General features: G+C 41.7%; 1 long non-coding RNA gene across 1 annotated transcript in view; it reads right to left on the bottom strand.

The window, feature by feature from the left end:
• The window catches only part of LOC123592595, a 36,678-nt gene extending 17,083 nt beyond the window's left edge, over positions 1 to 19,595 (bottom strand). Inside the window, exon 1 of the long non-coding RNA XR_006709856.1 lies at positions 18,636 to 19,595. This is a non-coding gene — a long non-coding RNA (uncharacterized LOC123592595). The remainder of the gene's footprint in view (positions 1 to 18,635) is intronic.
• Positions 19,596 to 21,194: the final 1,599 nt, after the last annotated feature.

The raw sequence follows: 21,194 nt of genomic DNA, 5'->3' as shown, positions 1-21,194 counted from the left end.
AACAGGTGAGGATCTTTCTTCAAACTATTCAATAAGTATAAGGCCAAAAGCTTCAGCATTTAAAGTTTTTAAGAAATTATAATCATTGAAAAAAAATGTGCAAACAGGCAGTCGGTAACATTTATCACTGTAAAGGCAAAAAAGCAACTAAACAGGGACACCTGGGTGGCTCCGCCAGTTAAGTGTCCAACTTCAGCTCAGGTCATGATCTCATTGTTCTTGAGTTCGGGCCCCGCGTCGGGCTCTGTGCTGACAGCTCGGAGCCTGGAACCTGCTTCAGATTCTGTGTCTCCCTCTCTCTCTGCCCCTCCCCTGCTCGTGCTCTGTTTCTCTCTATCTCAAAAATAAATAAACATTAAACATAAAAAAAAATTTAAATGAAAATAAAAAAGCAACTAAACATATTAAAAGAGCTCAGGTAGCATACAAATTGAGCGATTTCTAGAATTGTATTTTGGACTTCTCAACACGTAAGAAGTACATTTTGAGGAAGCTTCTATTTTTAAATAGATGAATTTCTATTCTTTATCAGAATAAAAAGAAACCGAGAATGCCCCAAATTTTCACATCTCTAAGTTGGTGAAACATTTACATGAATCATAAGTAGAAGCCATTCATTTTATGAGTTTTGTCCTATAAAATATTAATTGAAGAAATGTATTACTCTGAAAATAGTTTGAGAATTTGCAAATATTCTCAAATTTAAATATTTTAAAAGCTAGAATTCAGACTATCTTCCATTTAACTGAATTTTTTGTGCGCTTTCCACTTCCTGCCTGATGTAGTCAGAGCATCTTCTCAATCAAAAAGATCATGGTGTCATAAAAGTACCACTTGAAAGTGTTTCAACACTTCCAATTTTTAACTTCAGCCTTGAGAAAGATTGCAGGCAGTACTATTAAAAAAAATTTAAATAATGAGACTATTTCGAAAACTTCATTCTTCAGAAAAATACAAATGATATAGTATTAGAAACAGAAACAGTTAAAAAGCTGATAAAATTAGGTACACATGTATCCAGATAAATTATCCTGCTTTTGTTTTCTTTAATCTGCAGAGAAGTGATATAAACATGGCTATCTTACATTTACTTTTCTGTGAAAAGAAGTTTTATATTTAAAATAGTTTTTTTAATAGAACTTGAGGTCTACCAAGATGATAAAACTAATTTGTACTGTTGATCGATAAGGAAAATGTCTCCAAAAATTATGCAATTTCAATTATTTTTACCACCACTTTCACTCTGAAAAGCACTCTGGTTTGGGTGATGTGGTGGTCAGTTTCATGTGTCAGCTTGGCTAGACTACAGTCCTCAGTTAGTCAATCAAACATTAATCGAAGTGTTGCTGTGCAGATATTTTGTAGATGTGACTAAAAGGCCATAATCGGTTGACTTTAACTAAGAGAGATTATCCTAGACAGTCTGGGTGGGCCTGGCTCAATCAGTTGAAAGCTTGACGAGCAGCACTGAAGCTTTTCAGCAAAGAAATTGCACCTGTCATCTGCAGTTTTAGCCCCTACCTACCCTTCCTGATGGCCTGCCTTTCAGGGGCTCCAACTTGCCCAGCCAGTCCCCATAATCAGTAAACCAATTCCTTACAATAAGTCTCTTACTCTCTATCTCCTGCTGGTACTGTTTTTCTGGTGAAACCTTGATTGATTCAGATGTTAGATTCTATGGTCACCTTCATCTTTCCCTCACAGGGACATCTGGTATCTGGCACGAGGTCCTCTAGGGAGCCCAAATACTGACTCTTACCCACCGAGATCACCCAGTGGGAACCCCCAATTTGTAATTCTCTAATCTCTGAAATGCCTTTCCTAACTTGCTAGGTACACCTAGAGTAGCTGTTATATAAATTATCTTGACTTGGGGACATTCATCTTTGAGAGTGAAAGAGATGCTATTCACTGGCTGGGGGCCAGAACATGAGCATAACCCAAGCAAATTGCATCTCCTATATGCCTCTCTTAGCCTGTGGCATCCAGCCAGCCATGCTGGCTTCCTCGGGGCAAGTACTTTCAACAGGCTCCTCCACTGGCCCAGGGAAAGCATATACATTTGCACTTTCAGCGGGAGTGCAGATCCCTCCCACTGCAGCCCTGCCTCCTTTCTCTGCCATTATGGCAGCTTCAGCCACAGCCCGTCCATTTTTTTCCAGGGATAAATCAAGTAATAGTCCCAAACTTTCAAACTACAAAGAGCAGGAGGCAAGCTTTCTAGTTGGTGCTCTTGAGTAAATCATGTGATAGTCCCAAACCCCCAAACTCTAAAGAGTAGAAGTCAAGCTTTCTAGATGGTTCTCTTGAGTAAATCAAATAATAGTACCAAACCCCACACTCCAAAAGGTAGAAATCAAGTTCTCTAGAGGTTCTCTTGAGGAAATCAATTAATAGTCTCAAACCTCCAAACTCTAAAGGGTAGACATCAAGCTTTCTAGATGGTTCTCTTGAGTGTCTCCTCACTTGGAGGACTTCCTGCTTTCACCATGGTAGGTATTCAACAACTCTCACCAAAGAACTCCTCCCTGTTGAGTTCTTCCTTCAGTCCTCTAGCCTTCCCTTTTGCATTCTGAAGCTGCCTGCCCAATCTGCTAGCATGCTCCATAAAGCTGGTTTGGTCCTAATTGCTTTTGGCTTGAGGGGCCTTTGAAGACATTGAATCAGCAAGATAAGTTTCCCTTAACACCACCACCTCTATCAGTTAAGCCCTACCACAATCACATCAGACAGGTAGGTAAGTCCTAAGTCTTGTTTAAAAGTGAGAAAATGTGTGTCTTATAAAAAATCACACACAAAAAAAAATCATACAGCTGGTAAGAGACAAAGCCAAAATGAGGAATCAAATCTTCTGACACATAGTCTAACAAACTTCTTATACACCACATTTCTTCTCACTGACAAAACAATTGAAATACCCAGTCTCATAAATATGAAAGATGGGGTCAATCAGCTGTTGATGAAATGGACAAGAAAGAAACAACCTGCATTCAAGTATAATTAAGTATACATTCAAAATGTGCAGATTGATGATGCAATTTCTCCCACACTAACAATTGCCCTATCATTCAGAACATTTCCAGTCTAACTATCCAACAACCAAACCAATATACCTACCAGGGCGGCAACTTCAACTATGAATCAAAGAAAAACAAATAGAAAACAATCTGCTGTCCCTCTCTCTCAATCCAAATAATTAAGCCCCACATACTATTGCTGTCCATTCCAACCCCCTATTTTTATTAGTGTGGGTCACCTTCAATGTTCGAAGAGAATTCTAGACCGAAGGTAAGATGGCAATGGTGTCATTTCGTCATCCACACCTCAACACAGGCAGGACCCCTGAGAAGTTGCCATAATGTCCCCTCCCATGGCATGAGGATGGGCACCCATTCCTAGGATAGAACTGAACTAGTTCAGAGTGAACTTCCCTCTGGGCTTGGGAAAAAAACGAACTCTGACCAGTTGTCTCAGGGAGTCTTCTCATGGGCCATTGATCTAGACCATGACACAAAATGGGGCAGGATCTGTGAGGTATGGGTGTGAGAGACAGGGACAGCCATTCCTCTCTACAAAATCAGAACAGTGGAGCGCTGAAGATTCTCTGGAGAATTACCTTCTCAGCCTTCAAGCTGAGGTGAGGACCAAATACAGCATTCTAAGAAGGAAGGCTGACACATTGAAGGAAAGCGTAGAGAGAGCAAAGCTGACCCTGTCTGTGTAACAGTGTCTTCTTCTCAGAAGGATGGTCCAGGATCCTCTACCTTCTCTCCACAGCTTCTCTTTTGCAAGAGTTGTCACCTGTATTTCCTCAAAACCTTCCCCTTTCTGCCCCCTTTCCATGCTCCGAGGTATCACCTAACTAATTCAGATTCTCCTCACCTCTACTATACTATACATTCTCAATAGGCTCACCTTGAGGGGGGTGACAATTGGGTTTGGGGGCGATGGGAGCATCTTTTTTTTAAGTCTCTTTTTATGTTTAAAGTACAAATATAGATACACTATATAAACATACATACAGTATATCTGAATTTAAAACGTCATGGAGTTGGCAATTAGAAGGAAGGATGTCTAAAAGACTTCTTAGGGAAGTGATAATGAAAAAAAGGATGAGAGACACTAAAGCGGAAGTATCCTGACTGGCCTCCACTTCATTCTCCCCCTCAGCTGCCCAACCCTCCCTCCCTCCACCATTCCAGTGCATCCTAAACTTCCTGACCAGGGGTGCTTCTGGAAGCACCAGTCAAGCCTCGAATAACAAGGCTTACATCTTCCTCAGGCTTACATCTTCCTACTTCAGAACTTGACGCTCATGTCCAGTCAACCCGGAGGACTTCTGATTCCTCCCATACTTTGGATCATGTTGTTCCTTTTTAAAATTTTTTTAAATGTTTATTTATTTTGGAGAGAGAAAGGGAGACAGGGCATGAGCAGGGGAGAGGCAGAGAGAGGGGAGGAGGACACAGAATCGGACACCTCTGCCCTTGAAAGAACTATAATGCTATCAGTGTTCATTTCAAGTACTAACTCCCTTATGCAATCTCTCCGGGACCACCCCAATAAAACTGGTCTTTCCTCTGTCAGACACTCCAGAGCACTTTGTACATTTCTACCACAATCGTTGATGGCATTATGTGAGTCTATTATGTATTTGTTTTAGCCACACACCCCCCGAAGCCACTCCATGTAAAGCTAGGCTTCCTGAGGACAGAAATGATGAATTGATTATCCCTGAAACTGCTACTGCAGCAAGAATGACCACCTATCCATTTGACTTACTCAACACTTAGGAATAGAAGTAATGAAATCCAAACCACACGCTAACCTTTAAGCAAGAGTCATAGGTTCGAAAACACAAAATGATCAGGCGGAAGAACTGGACTGTTGTGGTGACTTTAAAACAATGACATAAATAATCACAGAGAGTTAATAACTTTGTGCTCAAGAAAGTATGAATTGTGACCATCAACCAAGTTGGTGATCATGTTGAAGGTGGTACACATCAGCTGCAATTCATACAACAGTCTGATTGGGGTGAGGGGTGGTTGAGGGGGCGTCATTTGAATTTTAAGGAAGAAGACACTCAACCTCAAACTAATGAAAAGCAGAAAACTGAGTAGAACTGACTCTAAAAGGCCAGGTTCTTCCGTCCATGACATAAGTCCTCTGTAGAGAAGCTAGTTCTGTACAGCAGTTCAGAGGAACAAGATATCTTTGGTAGATGTCACTTTAGTGAAGAGCCTCAACGCGCAGGCTCTAGAATCAAGTGGGTTGAGCTTAACTCCTGGCTCTGTCACACCTCAGCTGCAGGACTTTGGAAACTGAACCTTGTTTTTCTCATCCACAAAATAGGGGAAATGGATAAAGTGGCTCTGGAAGCTTTAGGGGAGAATCCATTTCCTTGCCTTTCCCAGTTTCTAGAGACTGCCTGTATTTCTTGGCTTATGGCCCCTTCTTCATCCTTCAAAGCCAGCAAAAATTGGGAATCCTGGCTCATATGAGATCACTCTAACCTCTTCATTGTCACATGTCCTTCTCTGACTCTCTTCTGCTTCTCTTTTCCACATTTAAGCATCCTGGTTGTCACATTGGGTTTGCCCAAATAATCCAGGATAATCTCCCTATTCTAAGGTCAGCTGACTAACAACCTTAATTCTATCCTCTGCATAACCTAACATAATCACAGGTTCTAGGGATTAAGATATGGGTATCTTCATGGGCCATTATTCTGCCTACCAGACTGTTCCACTAATTAAAAAGAAGAGTAGTTAGTAGTAAGGAGTTGTAGGCAGAGTTGAAGGAGCTAAAGGGAAGGAAAGTCTTTCCTTGACAATTACATATGGAGAAAGGCTAGTGCTCTGGTTAACATAGAGTATATATAATGCAATTATCTCAAGTCAATGGGTCTTTTGAATGGAAAATAGTCAACCAGAGTTCTGAGTTATGGGTTACCGTGCTAATCGTGTTAACTTCAGCATAGCATATGCCCTTTCTGGGGCTTGGTTTTCTCATTTGTCAAATGGAGATGGGACACTCACGGGGAGATTGTGTGGAACAAATAGTACAACGTATCACTTTTTAAGGCAGCGACAGCAATAATAAAAACAAGGATATATGGTGTACTTAACACCAAGTGCTATGGTGAGAGCTTTAACATTAGTCCTGAATCTTCACAACAACCCAATGAGATAGTACTTATTAATTTATCCACTTTACAGGAAAGGAAACTGAGGCTCAGAAAGGCTAAGTAATTTGCCCAGTTTATGTATAGGAGAGCCAGGACTGGAACACCGTTCCATGTTACCCCGAAAATCTCTACTTTTAACAGTTATGATATAGAATAGAATATAAATCTAAGCTATAAAAATTAGTTCAGGAGTACTTCATTCTCTCACTAAAAAAAAAAAAAGAAAAAAGAAAAGAGAAGAGAAGAGAAGAGAAGAGAAACTGAAGTCTTGCACCTGTCCCCCTGTGACATAATTACTGGAAACCCATTATTCCAACCAACCCCCCAGCCAGGGAGAGATTCATTTGTTAACCACCTTTACGGTTCTGCACAGAATGAGGTAACGTGAGGCCTGAGTGTTGTTTGCTTCTGAAAGGGCCGTGAACTGAGACTCCACGTTTCCATCTCAGGGAGCTCTTGCCTCAGTCACATTGCCCTCTCGCATGTAGTTTTCTACCCAGAACAGACGTGTGATTTCCTTTCTAGCCTGAGTCTGTCTTGCCTCCTCCCAGGAAAGCCCGCCATATTGTTTTCCAGAACATTCTTTTCGAACAACAAACAAGCCAAAAATTGTTTCTGTTCTTCACTTCAGCAGAAATTATAAAGCTTCCCCTGCATGCACAATGTCTTTCTTCATGTCTCTGGTAAATTATTTGCACGTGTTGCTACCAGACCAACTGACTCTGCTGAAAGCCCACCCTTCCTCATGCCTGGGATGACCTCTCACCCAAGAGGTCAGTGCCCAAAAGGCAGCATGTGCCAACTGTGCTGTGTGCTCCATTACCCATGAGATTCTGAATAATTGTGGGTAATTACTGAAGCAAATGAGTTATAGCTAATTACTAATGTGGTCTTAATCCCAGCAACAAGCGAATGCAAAAATGCTCACTGACATTTCACTCTCTACTATAATGAATACAGTTTGCAGTTTGAGTTGATTCCAAAATATTCACTGTTATGAACGGTGCCTGAAATCCCAAGGGAATTAGGTAGCTGAGTGTTTAAACATGCAGGATTTTGCTTTCCCCACTTCTAATTTGCTATCAGACATTTTTAAGGGCAACTTCCTTTCTGTGGTACACAACTGCGTGGGCTTTCTGCTGTAGTTTGCAAATGTTATTAAGAGTTACCTGACTCTAGAGCCTGCTGAAAATGCCATATTATAAGAATTTAAGGCATCACTCGGAAGGATAAAATGAACTAATAGATTTTAAAGTCCTTTGGGAAGATAAAAGCACAATACAATTATAAGGTATCATTATTATCCCCCCATAACTATGATCTATAATGCCCCATAAAAAATAGAATTTGCTAATTGTTGCATCTAATGTTGTCAGTGATAATCAGTACATGCCTGGATAACTGTAAAATGTAGCCTTTTTTGAACAAGTAATCCAAGAGTATTTCCTCTCATTCCCTAAATCCATATTTTAATTGCTCTGATTTGGGGATGCTTCCAACTTTTTAGGAGAGAGTTAACTTTGAGACTGAACACAGTGGAGATAAGAGCATGGAACATGATATATAGCAAAGCCAAGACTAAAACCCAGGTCTTCCGATAAGTAGCTAAATGCCCCTGGGCAAAGCATGTATTCATTCTGAGTTATAGTTTTCATATCTTCTAAAAATGGGACTGATAACTGACACCTAAGAATACTGCAGGGATGAAATGAAATATAAAGGAAAAAGCACTTTGGAATGTTAAATGTACATGAAATCAAGACTTCTATGAACAGAATATGGTACTCCTAACAACACTAAAAGCTTCATCATGAAATGAGGACAATTAGCTTCCTTTCCTGTCAAAACTGCTTTAACACCACGTTTCTGCATGTCAGGGTTTAGGCAAGAGTGAAAATTTTGTTTGAGCTGCAAAACCAAACGGAAGAAATGACATTGTTAGCAAATCTCTCTGATTTGAGACCAAAGGAAGAATGCCTGTTTAGGGACTTGCACATCTCCAAAGTTTGTTGAATTTGGTTTGCAGCCTATGCCACCTTTTACATCCAGAAGTTTCTCTAGATTGTGAAATAAGCGCTATTCTGTAGAGACGCTGGCTTCCATCAAACGAGAGACTTCCAAAAAGAATCCCTCCATCTTAATCTTTTTCAAGGCCCATATAAATTTACAGGGGGAAAAATGGGGAATATAAATGCAATTGCTAACGTGTCCTTACTTGCGTTTCCTATCTTGCCAGAATCCAGATGTTAGTGAACTCTCTTTTTCCTAATGTACATAAATAAAAACAAAGCTGGGCTCAGGCAAATTTGCAAAGTATACACTCACTCAGACAATGAATATTAATGGAGTACCTGTGTGTGCAGGGCACATTCTAGGTTCTGGAGACTCAGCAGTGGACGAGACAGACATTTGTCTTTTATTCCAGCAAAGCATGCTCAATAGGAAATAAATCAATAAACAAGAAAATGTCAGATTGTAACAAACTCCTTTCAAATCATTGGAATAAGGCCATGTGATGGGAGTAACTGGCTGACCAGGCAAGTCCGTTCTGAGATGACGTTTTAAACTGAAATCTCAATGACAGGAGGGCTCAGGAAGATGAACACCCCATCTGGGTGAGTCTTCCCCACCTATACACGGCTCCTTTCCTTCTCTGCTTCCTCTGTTACAGATCAAGGTTCCCATGTTAAAGCAGCCTGCCCAGACCAGGCCTTCTATCAAGCTGGCCAGCTTCGTGGCTTCTTCATTCATTCATTTAACAGACTCTAAAAGGGTTCTATGCTTAGGTCATGACCTCGATCCTAAGTGTTGAACAACCTCAGACCTTTGCCACAATGTCAGTTTTATGAAATCTGTTTTGCTAATGGGGCTCATAAATAACAACCACAACAACAACCAACATTTACTAGATGCTTACTACGTGTCAAAATCCAACAGACCAAAGCAAAGGAACAATGGCCACAGCCATCACCAGAGACCTAGGACCAGGGGCCTTTGTCATTTTTCTGGGCTACAGAATCTGCAGGGATTCTGTGCACCCAAGGGAAAGTGAAAAAATGCCACAATCAACTGATAGCTGCCTTATGTCAACTGTGGCAGTGAGGGATTGATCCAGATTCATTAAAATATATATATATATATATATATATATATATATATATATACACACACACATATATATATATACATACACATACATATAATCACTTATATGCATATATTTATATAAAGTTATATAATATATAATTTATGTAAATATATATTATAATTACATGTATGAAATAATATACATAAAATATTACTGGATCTGGAGTGCTTTGAATCGGACCAGTGTGATCAAATCATTCTCCAGTTCAATAAACTTTCAGTGACTTCCCACTTCCCCTGGGAAGAGCAAACAGGTGACCAACAGGCCTGCCAGTGTTTCAGTGGGCGGTCAGGGAGAACCCACACAGTGCTGTAAAGATCAGAAAGCCCTCATTAAAAATACCAGGTTCCCGGGATCCTCTGAAAAGACTCAGAAGTTCTGGCATCTTTGGGACGCCATTTCTATATGGCATCACCAGCTGGCATTGAATATCAACTGTCCACCAATTTCCAAGAACAGCAGTTTCATTAACCGTCAGTTTCACATAATTTCTAATTTCCATCTTGGTTGCTTCTTTGATTCATGAGAGGTTTCAGAGTGCATTTTTAAATTCTCAGCCTATGCTGTGTCTTCAAGTTGTCTTTTGTGTTACAATTTCTAACTGTTTGCATTCTGTTTACACAATGTGGTCTCAAATGACACTCATTTTAATTTTTGTTGAGGATTGCCTTATGTCTAAAAACTAGGTTAATGCTTATAGATCCTCGGTATATTCTCCAATTGCTGGGGGAAGTGTTCCATATATGTCTGTTAGATGCTGTTAATACTCTATATACCTAATGAATGTTTATCTGGCTTATCTATAAATATCTGATGGAGTAGTCTGAAAGTCTCCCACTAGGATCGTTGTTGTTTTGTCTACTTTGTAATTTCATCAACTTGTGAATCTTTTCTCAGTAGGCATTATATAATGATCTCCCAAATGCCTTTTGTCTTAAAACCAGCTTTTATCTAATATTAACCTGGCTATTCCAGTTATCTGGAGTTTGTACATGTCTGTTATAATTTTTTCCATTCTTTTATATTCAACCTTCAGTATCTTTTTATGAGGACTTATAAATAGTCCATATCTGAATCATCTGCTGCACTGATATGTATTTGTTATCAACAGTCCATATCTGGGGCACCTCAGTGGCTGAGTTGGTTAAGCGTCTGACTTCAGCCTAGGTCATGATCTCACGGCTCGTGAGTTCTAGTCCCTCGGAGGGCTCTGTGCGGACAGCTCGGGGCCTGGAGCCTGCTTCCAATTCTGTGTCTGCCTCTCTCTTTCTGCCCCTCCCCTGCTCATGTTCTGACTCTCTGACTCTCAAAAATAAATAAACGTTTAAAAAAAAAAGTTCATATCTGAATCTACTGCATTGATGCTTATTGTTGGCTTGTTCATCCAGTGTGACAGTATTTGTCTTTTTTTTTTTTAATTTTTTTTAATGTTTTTATTTATTTTTGAGACAGAGAGAGACAGAGCATGAGCAGAGGAGGGGCAGAGAGAGAGGGAGACACAGAATCCAAAGCAGGCTCCAGGCTCTGAGCTATCAGCACAGAGCCTGACAAGGGACTCGAACTCAAGAACTGTGAGATAATGACCTGAAGTTGGATGCTTAACCGACTGAGCCACCCAGGCACTCCGGTATTTGCCTTTTAACTACATATTATAGTCTACTAATATTCGTTTTGATTAATGATATATTTGGATTGATTTTTACCACCTTGTTTTGTGTTTTCTCCTTGTCCAGAGCTTTTTAGTTTTTGCCCCTCTGTCTTGCCTCTTTTTAGCTTTGCTGTTTTTTTCTCTCTCTCTCATTTTTTGCCTCTTCTGATTTGAAAATTACATTTTGGTTGTCTATTCTGTTAGTGGTGTCCTATAAATGACCAACATGCATCTGTAACTTTAAAAACTAGAAGTTAATCAATATTTTTACCTTCATTTTGAGCACCATATGAACCTTAGAGCACTTCAACATTGATCACATGCTTTGTGACTTACATGTTATGTATTTGAGGGTTTTATTTCTACACTGATGTTATACACTGTAAATTAGATTTTAATTGCTTATGCAGTCAGTGTTTGTTTACATTTACCAAGACGTACACCATATTATTTATTCCGGTTCCTTCTTGCATCTCAGGTGCTCCCTCTGGGGTCATTTTATTTTTTCCTGAAATATATTTTTTAGCCTTTCATGAGTGAAGACCTATTGGTAGGAGTCTCCTGCAGGGTCTTGGGGTTTTATTTTATTTGCTTGTCTTTGTCTAAAAATGTCTTTATTTTGGCCTCATTCTTGAAAAAATAGTTTCACTGGACGTTCGGTTTTATCTTTAATTTAACTTGTTATCTAAAGTGACTCATCGGATGGGGGCTGATGTCAAGACTCGCAGACTTGAGAAATCTTTGTATTGTAAAACGCATAGACAGACAACTAATTGGGCATCCTTTTTTTTTTTCCACTCACAATTTTGGCTACAGGAGTAAAACACACTTAAGCCCCTTTATGTCAGCAAACACAGCACAATAGCATCTTCTCAACGACATTGTATTCAAATAGAACCACTGGACACTACAGTAATCTTGAACCTTCTCTACAGCCCCTTAACGCCCCCCAGTAACACTCCCCAGAGTCAGTTGCCTTCCAGCTGCTTTAGATTAACACCCTTCCTCCCACATTGAAATTGTTCTAGAATGAAGGTACAATGTCCTCACTCTTACTAACACAGAATTCCCTTTGTACACCTTCTTGCCCACCCCGCGGTAAGCTTTACCTTTGGTAGATGCTCAGTGAGTATTGGCTGAGCTTAAAAAAAAAAAAAAAAAGAAGACTCAGCCTTGTCCTGAGAGAGATTTCAATCTAACATAGAAATAGGTCAGGAAATAGTTACCTACCTGTAACTACCTGCAATACGGACAGCTTTGATAGTGACCTAAATAATTTGTTTACAGAGAAATGAACTATTGCATCGATCTATTCCCTTTATCTTTGAGTGCTTATGGCTAGAAACTGAAATGGAGTTCTAGATTATGAGCCCTAGGTGCTGAGAGCACAATATTTTGATGGAAAAATGTTGTATATGGGAATTGATGCAGAGAACAATAATCAGGAAATAACTGCATGTTGAATATGTGTCAAGCATGGTATAGACCACTTTCTCTATATTATTACACTTACTCTTTACAACAACGCAAAATAAATACTATTATCTGGATTCTATAGTTTGGGGAACTGAAATTTAGAGACAATCTAACTAATAGCTACCTTCCCCACCACCACTATTCTCCACCACCACCAAAAAAATAAAAAATTAAAAATTAAAGGCTGGAGTGAGGTTGACACCCCTTATTTGAGACCACTGGGCATTCTGCCACTCAATATGATTCTGGAGGATTTCAGTGACAAGACCCACCCTCCTGACTCCATGGGTGGCCCATCAGATTTGCTCTCCGAGACCCTCCAATGTCTTGTGAAGTCATAGAAGCAACAGTGCTGGGGGTGAGTCATGAAAGCAACATCTTGAAATGAGCTCTGTGCTCTGCAATTCACACAACTTCCCTGGCTCCTTCTTAAGGCCTGGTAGGCAGCTCTTTATTTTTTCCCTTTAGTTTGGTTTGCCACGCAGCATCCTTCCAACAAGTGTTCTTTTACCAGACTGAATTTCTGTTGTGTTGAAACAAATAACCGTAAGGGATAACTTAATACTGAATAACACTGGGAAAGAAGCATGATTATCATCCTGAAATGGACACAGGAAGTGAGATTCCCATCTGTGATGCTGGAAGGTCGACAAGCACTGATGAACCTGATCAAATCAGTGCCTGTGGCCCTGGACACAGCACTCCTACGGTGGGTGGGCTCTCAGGAACTGGGCAGTTCACTGCTCAGGGGGAAGAATGCCAAGACCACAGGCCCAGAGGGTTGCTTCTGAATGCACAAGCTGAATTAAAACTACAGAATACATGCTCAAACCTTGGAATTCCCACCTCCAGGCAACAAAGAAAAAAACATGGTTTTTCTGTGAGTGCTAAAAGTATTCCTTTATCAGGTTAGAGTTGACCTGATAGAAAACCAAACCCAAATGATTGACAGGCTGTTATGCGACGAATCCGAATACCAGTTAAGTCCACAACATAGCAAAGTCTCTTAGTGAACATTTGGGACTTGATCAGGAAGGAGTGGAATTCTCCCAACTGGAACAGTGACATCTAGAGGGAATGAGGAACCCAGAGAAGCCCATTTAGTTCTTTTCACACAAGAAAACAATGAAGAAGACCATCTTTTACAGACCAGAAAATACTTTATAGACAAGAAAAACGTACAGGTTTCACACAGTGAGAGGCAGAGCCAGAATTCAAGCCAAGAAAGTCTGTTCCAAACCCCAAGCTCTAAACCAGGGTTCAGCAAGCTCTTTCTGTGAAGGACTTTCCAGGCCTTTGCTTGCGAAGGTCTAAGCTCCACCAGGGTAAGCAAAAGCAACTTCAGGTAACACATCAGCAAATGGGTGTGGCTCTGAGCCAACAAAACTTTATTTGTGGACACTGAAATTTGAATTTGATGCAATTTCCACAGATCACTAAATATTCTTCTTTTGGTTTTTTGAAAGAATTTTCAAATATTGAAATCATTCTTAGCTCATGAGCCATACAAAAGCAAACGTTGCTGTCATTTGCCAACACTCACTCTTAACCATATTATGGCAACAGAGGTGACACAGATTCAAGCTGTGCTACAAAGCTGTAATCATTAAGACAGTATGGTATTGGCACAAAAACAACCACTCAGATCAATGGAACAGAATAGAGAACCCAGAAATGGACCCGCAAACGTATGGCCAACTAATCTTTGACAAAGCAGGAAAGAATATCCGATGGAATAAAGACAGTCTCTTCGGCAAATGATGCTGGGAAAACTGGACAACGACATGTAGAAGAATGACCCTGGACCACTTTCCTACACCATACACAAAAGTAAACTCGAAATGGATGAAAGACCTAAATGTAAGATAGGAAGCCATCAAAATCCCCGAGGAGAAAGCAGGCAAAAACCTCTTTGACTTTGGCCACAGCAACTTTTTACTCAACACGTCTCCGGAGGCAAGGGAAACAAAGGCAAAAATGAACTATTGGGACCTCATCAAAATAAAAAGCTTCTGCACAGCGAAGAAAACAATCAGCAAAACTAAAAGGCAACCGACAGAATGGGAGAAGATATTTGCAAATGACATGTCGGATAAAGGGTTAGTATACAAAATCTGTAAAGAACTTATCAAACTCAACACCCATAAAAACAAATAATCCAGTGAAGAAATGGGCAAAAGACATAAATAGACACTTCTCCAAGGAAGACATCCAGATGGCAAACAAACACATGAAAAAATGCTCCACATCACTCATCATCAGGGAAATACAAATCAAAACCACAATGAGATACCACCTCACACCTGTCAGAATGGCTAACATGAACAACTCAGGCAACAACAGATGTTGGCAAGGATACGGAGAAAGAGGATCTCTTTTGCATTGTTGGTGGGAATGCAAGCTGGTGCAGCCACTCTGGAAAACAGTATGGAGGTTCCTCAAAAATTTAAAAAAAGTTGGGGTGCCTGGGTGGCTCAGTCGTTTAAGTGTCCGACTTTGGCTCAAGTTATGATCTCGCAGTCTATAAGTTCAAGCCCCGCATCGGGCTCTGTGCTGACAGCTCAGAGCCTGGAGCCTGCTTCAGATTCTGTGTCCCTCTCTCGCTCTGCCGCTCACCTGCTCCTGCTCTGTCTCTCTCTCTCTCTCTTAAGAATAAATAAGACATTTAAAAAAAATTAAGTTTAAAAAAAAATAAAAATAGAACTACCTACAGCCCAGCAATTTCACCACTAGGTATTTACAAGGGATACAGGTGGGCTGTTTCAAAGGGGCACATGCACCCCAATGTTTATAGCAGCCCTATCAACAATAGCCAAAGTATGGAAAGAGCTCAAATGTCCATCCATGGATGAATCGATAAAGAAGATGTGGTATACACACGCAATGGAGTATTACTCGGCAATCAAAAGAATGAAATCTTGCCATTTGCAACTACATGGATGAACTGGAGGGTATTATGCTAAGCGAAATTAGTCAGTCAGAGAAAGACAAATATCATATGACTTTACTCATATGAGAACTTTAAGATACAAAACAGATGAATATAAAAGAAAGGAAGCAAAAATAATATAAAAACGGGGGGAGGGGACAAAACTTAAGAGACTCTTAAATATGGAGAACAAACAGGGTTGCTGGAGGGGTTGTGGGAGGGGGAATGGGCTAAATGGGGAAGGGGCATTAAGGAATCTACTCCTGAAATCACTGTTGCACTAGAGGCTAACTAATTTGTATGTAAATTAAAAAAATAAATTAAACTAAATGAAAAAAAAAAAAAGAAGTGCCACAGGTTTCCATGATTTCTTGCAACTGTGTCCAGGAAAGGCCCAGTGTAGATAAATATAGCACATGCTTACTCTTTGGCTTACGAGCAGTAGGACATCACACTGTCAGGAATGGCAGCCTGCATTTTGGAACTGCCCGTATGGGCCACATGGTTGGCTGTTTAGAGGACGGAAAGTCAAGTATTCATTTCAAAAAAATAAAATAAAATAAAATAAAATAAAATATCACATTAGAAGGAGGAGTTTGAATGTTTGAGGAAAATACTCATGCTGACGTGAGGCCAGCTGAAACGCGTGTTATGCCAAGGAAGTAAAATACAAAGAGCCAGGCATGTTTACTTTGCATCTCATAAATGATTTATGAGAACTTTAATACGGCTACTGAGTATACTTTAGGCTTGTTAGACGTTTTATTTTTTGACCAGGGAAAACTTTGTAAATGAAGACCCTGATATGTTAGCTTGGATTCCAGAGCCAAAGATATGTTTAAGTACGTCGGGGCACCTTTCTCTCTGACCAGTCCACTCCCTGCTGCCATTCTGATCTATGTACATTTCTCCATGGTCACTACAACTCTGACATTAATCACATAAAGAAAGACTCCTTGTCTACTATGAATTCCACATCTGCTTTCAAGAAAGGCAGGGAAAGCAGATCTAGGGTGGAGGTGGGGGATCAGAGCAACATTAGACTCAGTCACAGATGTAAGATACATTCAACCAAAGCACAAGCAGAATCTTATTGTCATCTTCATATAAGTGGCTGTGAGTGTTGAACACTTTAGAAAGCCCACACAAATCCACCATGTTGAGGTTCATCCCAGGACAGCAGGTGAACACATTTGTGCCCTGCATTCCCAGGGAGAGCAGCCTTGGGATTTGGGGAAAGAAATGAAACTATGTCTAGAGAGGTAGATATAGCTTCCATCCATCATATCCCATTTTTTTCTTGGTTTCCAAGAAAGTCTATGTAAAGGAATTTTGAAGACATGTTCTGGTTGCTTTCTATTTGCTAATTTATAGAGAGAATAGTAGAAAGGAGTAGAAATGGATAGAATGTGGATAAAGAGTGTTGGTTGAGAAATAAAGTGTTGATAGGAATTCTTACGATCAGTTCCTTTCAAAAGATTTGAGGACTGAATTTGTACCAGACATTTGGATAGATGATGCAGAGACACTAGGGTTTTAAAAGCCCTTATTTTCAGGAAACTAATTATATGGAGTCAAGTAGAAGAAAATATGTACAATAAACAATGATGCTTTAAATCAAGACTGGAAGGAAATAGTCCTTTAATGTTGTAAGAAAAACACAGAAGAGCAGAAAGATCAGAAGTTCTAATCTTGCTTTTTGTTTGTTGCATCTGAGATACTTACCTGAAGGCCAGAACATTGTGAGAGCCCTTCTGCTTTCCCTCTTCAGACCCCAGAATCTGAAGATCCATGCCCCAGCTCCACCCATTATAAGGCAAATAGAAAATTGCTGGCAACTTCATCAGGAGCCAGATACAAAAGGATGTGAAGTTTGGGGGAGGGCAGGGGTTGGTACCTATGTTCCTTAGGCCAAACTGGACCACTGCCTAATTTTGTATGGCTCACAGGCTAAGAACAGGTTTCACATTGTCGAATGGGGAAAAAGATAAAAGGAATCAAATTCAAGTTTCAGTGTCTGTAAGTAAGGCTTATTGGAAGACAGACACCCCCATTCATTTACACATTGCCTCCGCTGCTTTTGGGGTGAACAGTTCAACAGAGACTCCATGGCCCACAAAGCCTAACACGTTTACATTCTGGCCTTTCACAGACAAGGTTCTCCAAGCCCTAGGTGAAGAATAAAAAGCCAAAGAACTGAGGAGGGAGAGAAAGATGGTTAGGAACCGGTCCCAGCAGCACTGTTATCTACAATTGTAAGAATCTGCGGGGGGGGGGGGGAGGTGGCCCCAGGAGAGCCCACAGAGAAAGCCTTGTGCCCTCAAAAAGGTAGAAGCGAGGTGGAGAGACTAGGAAACCCATGCACAAATTTATCTATGGGTTGCACTGTTGTTTAAATCCAAATTAAAGGACAGACTGAACCTTCTTTGAAATTCTACACGTGCTGGAGCAGCTGAAAGGAAGCCTACTTTGTTATGGATCAAAACTACCCCCCAAAAGCACAATAAGTCTGTGTGTGTTTAGGAGGAAGGGGTGGATATGTGGAGACATACATATTGCAAATACCTTTTGAAAGGTCTATAGTGGGGAGTGAAACTTACATGAAGGACTGAGGTTTCACTTCTGACCATATCTATTTCAGTAGCGCTTAAGTATTGTCATAAGCATTCTAAGTAAGTGAATAAAGCAATAAAAATGGAAGAAAGCAAGAAAAAAAGAGAAGGAAAGAAAAGAGAAGGCAAGGCAAGGCAAAGCAAAGCAAAGCAAAGCAAGGCAAAGGAAAGAAAAAAGAAAAGATGCTCCATTAAAGAATTGTAACCACGAGTATTGTGGGTTCAAAGGTAATGGCAGTCAGAGTTGACTATTCAGGAAAAGGGATATGGAAGAGGCAAATCAGGAAATGGTTTAGGAGGACATGACATTTGTAATAAGCCTTTAAGGATCAATAAGATTTGACAGGGTGACGAGGGCATGGTCAGCCAAAGAAACATTCAAAACCAACAAGAGTAGGAGTTCTCTGGCCCCAGTGAAGAAAGGGTCTTCCCAAATGGTCTCCAAGCTTACTGATATGGGAAATATAGTTTCAAGGCTGATTTGGTTGTATGCACAGGGACACATTCCACAAAATAATCAGCTGTGAAGAAAGGCTTGGCTACTTATTAGCACAGCTTGCAGCTTATAAGAAAATAACGAAAGAAGAGAAGGACGAATATTTCTATCACAGTAAGATAAATGCTGAACATACCGGGCCATCCTGAATTCCAGCCACACTTGCTCAGTGCTTCACAGTAAAATGACCAAAAGTGGATCGATCCGGTTTCCGAGGTAATTAGCAGCCATGCCTTTCTCGGCTGCAAATGAACTTAAAACAGAGCCAGCTTGCAGGTTTAATGGTGGTCACTTTGACCTTCCTATCAGTACAGTCTACCAGCAATTCTCACCTGATAATAAATGTCCTGAATTAGTATCTCTGCGGGTGGAGACTGAAAGTCTCTAGTTCTGTCACACTTCCAGGTGGTATTTACGGATGAAAATGTGAGAGCCTCAATTCTAGAATGTGCACGGCATTGCTCCATGGCATCTGTTGTTGATGACCCTACTAAAGACAAGTTGAAACGTTTAAAGACGTAGCTTCCAATTAGACCTTTCCAATCTAGCAGCTTCGAATTGAGGAATTTGAAACCATGTTCTTTCTGGCTCATCTGTGCTCCGTTGAGGACTTCTTAGACTTAACGTCCACATTTCTTCCGCTTCTTTCCCCAAACGTCTTCCTCCAGTTTCTGAGGGAGGTAAGAGGAATAACCCTCATAAAGCATTTAGCACGAGGCCTGATACCTAGAAAAGGTCAAAAATGTTGATTGCTCCCCGCGGTTGGATTCATCTCTTAAATCTCGTGGGTGGTTTGTCGTAAGACTTCTCAGAAGAAACGGGAGAATGATCGCAGGTCCTTAAAGTGCAGCTGTGGTGAACCTCGTGGGCACTTGTGCTCCAGGCCATTGGCTGAAGACAGGGCACTCAATGGTGCTGACTTTCGGTGGCTCTTTGCCCATTTCCAGGCAGTCAGCCTGCAGCTGCTCTCTGGAGCAGTGGTTCTCAGCCTTTGCTCAACTGTGGAACCCCGGACTCTGACAGAATCTGACCCCAAGGGTAGCTCCGGAGCAGTGCCAAGTCCCTGTGGTCGAAGCAGGGGTGTGAGCGCCCGGAGTCTGCCCTCACCCCCCCCCCAGGACCAGCTTCCCCACTAGGGGTCCATTTGGAAGCCAACCTTAAGCCTCAGAGTCTCTCAGAGTCTGCGATGGAATAAATGCGGTGTGAATGTTATAAAAGTGTCAAGAAAAGATTCTTGATCACTGGAAAGAGCAGAGTCCTGCAGTGAAGGCAAAAACCACTCTGAAACACTGCTTCCGTTATAAAATGAATGTTTAAAATAAAGCTAACCTGCCCAGAAACGTGACAGCTTTGCGAAGAGTTCCTGCTAATTCCACGGCCCTAACGCAGTGCCATTACCTACTTGGTACTTTTGGAAAGTTGGTAAGTGGAGAGAGAACAGGGGTGGAATCATAACAATGTTCAATAAGGCCCTGGGCATAGTGACACAGCAGAGTTACACTACGGGGTCGACTCGGAGCTGCTTTGCCATACAACGTGAAGAACTGGACCTTTCTCCCAAACCATGGGACCTGAGGTTCTGGCTCTTCCACTCCAGGTGGAGCCAGGGCCCTGGGGGGAGAACAGAGGGGTAAGAAAAGCTGAGGGATGGAGAGAAGAAGAAGAGGGAGAACACAGCAAGCCCACACAGAGAAGGAAACCTCAAGAGGCCCATCAGAGGGGGGACTCAGCCGGGGATCAGGGCATATTCGTTATCAGCTCATTGCAAGGCCTGTTTTCCAGCGAAGAAGCATGCTTTCATACTTGGTCACACTCCCAGCACATGACTGAGAGGCTACAGGACCACACTGCCGTTAGCAGCCCCTGAGGACGTTTGGGATGAAGCCCGAATTGCTGAACGTGACTGACGAGGCTCCTGTTGACTTCTCCAGACATGTCCCTCACCCCCCACCCCTTCCCCGCCCTCACCACCCTCCTAGTCACTCCCCACAGCCACACTGTCTTCTCCAGTCACACTTCGTTCCCTTCTTCATTGATTTACCCAAGTGTCGACTGAGCACCTGCTACGTGTCATGTACGTAGACTCTGTGCTAAATACCAAGGAGTCGCCAAATGTCCACCTGGAATCATCCGTTCTCTGTCCCTTCCCTCCTGTTGTCGCACTCCCCCCCTGCCTGGACACTCCTTTCCCCTCTGCTGACCACCTCCTGCACCTCCTTCAGATGGAAGCATCCAGAGGCTTTCCTTCACCCTCCTACCCTCCCTGAGCAAGCTGGCTCTTCATCCGTGTGCTCCCACAGCACGCACCCCTTCTCCTCATCTTTGTCACACCCCCGTGACACATCACTGCCAGAACCCATGGTCTTTGTCACCTTTACATGCCACATCATTGCCGGGCCAGCTGCCAGTCCCTCTGGGCTATGGCAGGGCGGGTGGGGGAACAGCACTGTGCCCGTGGTCCGGCCTTCACCGGGGATGTTACCTGAGAAATTAAGCCCTACAGAAAAAGAGTCGACGTGTTCTCAATCCTCCCAGGGAGGGCACGTTGCATAGGAAACGAGCTCATTCCCGAGCCACTGCGGACACCCCGGACATCCACGCTCAGTTCTCTCAGGGAACCCCCCCGGGAGGGCCTACTGTCCATCCAAGCACCGAGCCCAGCACCCAGCATCTCTCAACAAATGTTCATTCAACT

This window comes from Leopardus geoffroyi, chromosome D4, assembly GCF_018350155.1.
Source record: "Leopardus geoffroyi isolate Oge1 chromosome D4, O.geoffroyi_Oge1_pat1.0, whole genome shotgun sequence".
In the NCBI taxonomy this organism is placed as follows: domain Eukaryota; kingdom Metazoa; phylum Chordata; class Mammalia; order Carnivora; family Felidae; genus Leopardus; species Leopardus geoffroyi.
The sequence above is the reverse complement of the archived record's forward strand: the minus strand, read 5'-3'. Positions and strand labels throughout refer to the sequence as shown.